Here is a 3554-nt window from a genome sequence, read left to right as displayed (position 1 = left end):
AACCTTGTAGTGTGTGTGTGTGTGTGTGTGTGTGTGTGTGTGTGCTGTGTGTGTGTGTGTGTGTGTGTGTGTGTGTGTGTGTGTGTGGTGTTGGACTGTTTAATCTATTATTGTGGGGACCAGACAGTCCCCTACAGAATAGTAAACCAAAGTAAAAAATTGACGCAACTGGGGACATTTGTTAGTCCACAAGTTTTCTGTCAAAAAAATTTGCTTATTTTTCTCTAGGGGGTTTAGGGGTTAAGGTTAGAATTAGGGTTAGAATGTAAGTTAAATTTAGAGGTTAGGAGGCCGTAGGGCTTATTGTTGTATGGGTTTAGGTATTCAGGGTTAGGATAAAGTTTAGGTTTTTGGGTTAGGTTAGGGTTAGGGTATAAAGGTTAGGGTTAGGGTTAGGGATAAGAGTACGGCGTAGGATAGGGTTAGGGTTAGGAAAATAGGATTTTGAATGGGGACTGGAATGTGTATGTCCCCTGTGTGATGTTCAAGGTTAGCTGTACAAGACTGTGTGTTGTTGATGTGTGTGTGTGTGTGTTGTGTGTGGAGTGTGTGTGTGTGTGTGTGTGTTGTGTGTGTGTGTGTGGTGTGTGTGTGTGGTGTGGTGTGTGTGTGTGTGCGTGCCTGCCTAGCCTGAGCCCCACCGTCGTATCTCACTGAAGCCAACTCTGAATGGCCTGTGTGTACTCTGTGGGTCATAAAACCCCAGACAAATGGTGTGTGTGGGGCGTGAGAGTTGTGGGGCGTGAGAGTGAGCCAAGGAGGGGGTGGAGCAAGTGAGGCTGGTTGTAACAGAGGCTCTGCCACCACAGTTGTTGTCTGCTTCTGTTCCGTTCCCTACTGCTGTAGTTAACTTACAAATCCTCTGAGCCCCAGAACAGACCATGGACTATCTTGACTGAGTGGCCAGTTGGTAAGATCATCCAAAGTCGAGGAGTTGAGAGTAGGCTTTCCAAATATCCATTCCCTTCTCTTTCTGTGTATCTTTTCCCCTGATAGTGTCCAGTCAAGGAATCTGTGAACATTTCAACTGCTGCCTAATAAATCTAGAACCATGTCCACAAAGACTCTCACAGCATACTGATAAAACCAGGACAGGACATTAAAAACACTCATGTTGAAATGCATTTCATGGCCATTTGCAATGGGTCTGCCCGAAGAGAAGCACTGTGACCGAGCAGGATACCACTATATTGAAGCGGAGGGCCTCTGTAACATAGAAACTGAAAATGCACATTTTAACCTCCTTTCTCCAACTCTCTGATTACCCCTCCCCCAAATCTATACGGTGGCCTCAGGAAGCAATCCATGCAGGGAATAGGAGGAGAGGGAACATATTGGACTTCCTGTTTTGATTTCAAGGGGAAAACGAGATCCAAAGATATGGAGAGCGCTGGAAAATCTAAACTGCCCTGATTTAGCAGGGCTAATGTCTGACTATAACTAACTGAGCATAAGCGCTCAGAGCATGATACACCTCTCTGAGATCAGAGCAGGACTTGATTAGTAACAGACTGAAGTCTGGGTCTTTTTTTTTTACCTTCATCTTTTTTCATGCTAACTTTCACAGAGAGCAACTTTTTTCACTCCCCTATTTGTCTCTTTTTTTTCAGACCAACAACATGGTCCATCTTTGTTAACAACCTCTGATTGCTTCTTTCAATCAGGGTGATATGAGATCACATTATTAACATTCTCTGGAAGAGCATTCTTTCTCTCTTTCTGCCCAATCCGCTGCTTGTCCCTTCTTGCCCTCGAGGAGAGAATATGGCAGCATGGCAGATCTCAGACCAACAAAGAGAGAGAGCTAATCCACAGCATAGACAAGCTTAGCTGAGACCACCTAGAAGAGACTTGGTCAAAAGCGCGCAGAAAACAGACGATATCTGGTCTACATAGGTAACAACTTGTTCCCCCCCCTACTACATTTAGCTTGATAGATGTGTCTCTATGTAACAAATGTGAGACCTGTGTACAGGGTGATAGTCATCATACCTCTACATATAGTACAAAAGGACAAATGTGAAATAGCTATCAGGTATAAATCATGTAAAGGTCTACAGTCTCCCTGCTGGGTCATGCTATTAGACTTCAGGTTTCCTGACTGAGAATATCAAGTGAACAGAGCTTTGCTGGCGAAACTCAAACATTCTGAAAAGTGAATCTGGGCTTCTGTTTCTGTTTAGTTTTCAGGTTCCGAAAATACACTTTTTTTTTTCTTCCACAGATTTACAATATGGCAGCAACATCTTTCCCTACCCTGATACTCCTTTTATTCCCTTCTTTTTTACCTCGAGAGAAAGAAGAAAAACACCCCTATTCAAGTGAATTTTTCAAAATACCTTCCAATCCCCCTCCCCGCCCACCCCTTGTAACAATCTTAGACTCTACCTGAAACCACCCCACCCCGCCCACCTCCCCCCCTTCTCTTTTCTCTCTCTCCTCATTCGTCTCTCTCTGCTTCAGCGAAAAGCCAAACAAGCCAGCCATTAAGTTGAGTTAAGCGCAGGAAGCGGGCCTTCAGGCCAGGCAGCCCTGTTTACAAGGAGCTAGTCGGGTTTCAGCGGCCCTTTTGAAGTGAGGCAGCTCACAGGAGACTGTCACTGGGCCAAGGCCCGGCGCTGCTCCACTGACTCACTGCATTCCCCCCATTTATCTGAGTGAAGAGGGGAAGAGAAGAGGGGGGCAGGGAGGAGAAAGAAAGGGGGAGCTAGGGCTGAGGCACAAAGAGGTGTGGAGGAGCAGAACATAAGTGGGACAGTTAGATTTATGTATTTTTCCCCCCAACAAGGCATGGTCTCTTTTGCTGTCCTAAATCACACATACTGTACCTGTCAGTTGTTACAACCCTGGTACTTATACTGTACCATGCCATACACTGCCCCCCTCTTTCTGTACAAGACAGACAAACGATAGATCTTATCTGACGAGGGAAATATCCAGTGGTCTTCAGCGAGTACAAACTGTTGAAGCCCTGCATATCGTCAAGTCTACCTCTATAGATTTTTGTTGTAGATTAGGTGAAAAATTGGTAATCCAATTCTATTCCTTTCTTACATACAGGAGCTGTTCAGAAAGTATTCACACGCGTGACTTTTTCCACATTTTGTTGTTACAAAGTGGGATTCAAATGGATTTAATTGTCTTTTTTTTGTCAACTATCTTAACAAAAATACTCTAATGTCAAAGTGGAATAAAAAATTATAAAATGTATTAATTAATTAATGGAAAATAAAACACTTATGTATTGATTTAGATAAGTATTCAACCCTCTCAGTCAATACATGTTAGAATCACCTTTGCAGCGATTACAGCTGTGAGTCTTTCTGGGTAAGTCTCTAAGGGCTTTGCACACCTGGATTGTACAATATTTGCCCATTATTCTTTAAGAAATTCTTCAAGCTCTGTCAAGTTGGTTGTTGATCATTGCTAGAACAGCCATTTTCAAGTATTGCCATAGATTTTCAAAATGATTTAAGTCAAAACTGTAACAATGCCACTCAGGAACATTCAATGCCGTCTTGGTAAGCAACTCCAGTGTATATTTGGCCTTGTGT

Source organism: Salvelinus sp. IW2-2015, linkage group LG20 (assembly GCF_002910315.2).
Source record: "Salvelinus sp. IW2-2015 linkage group LG20, ASM291031v2, whole genome shotgun sequence".
NCBI lineage: Eukaryota > Metazoa > Chordata > Actinopteri > Salmoniformes > Salmonidae > Salvelinus > Salvelinus sp. IW2-2015.
This window is presented reverse-complemented; position numbering follows the sequence as displayed.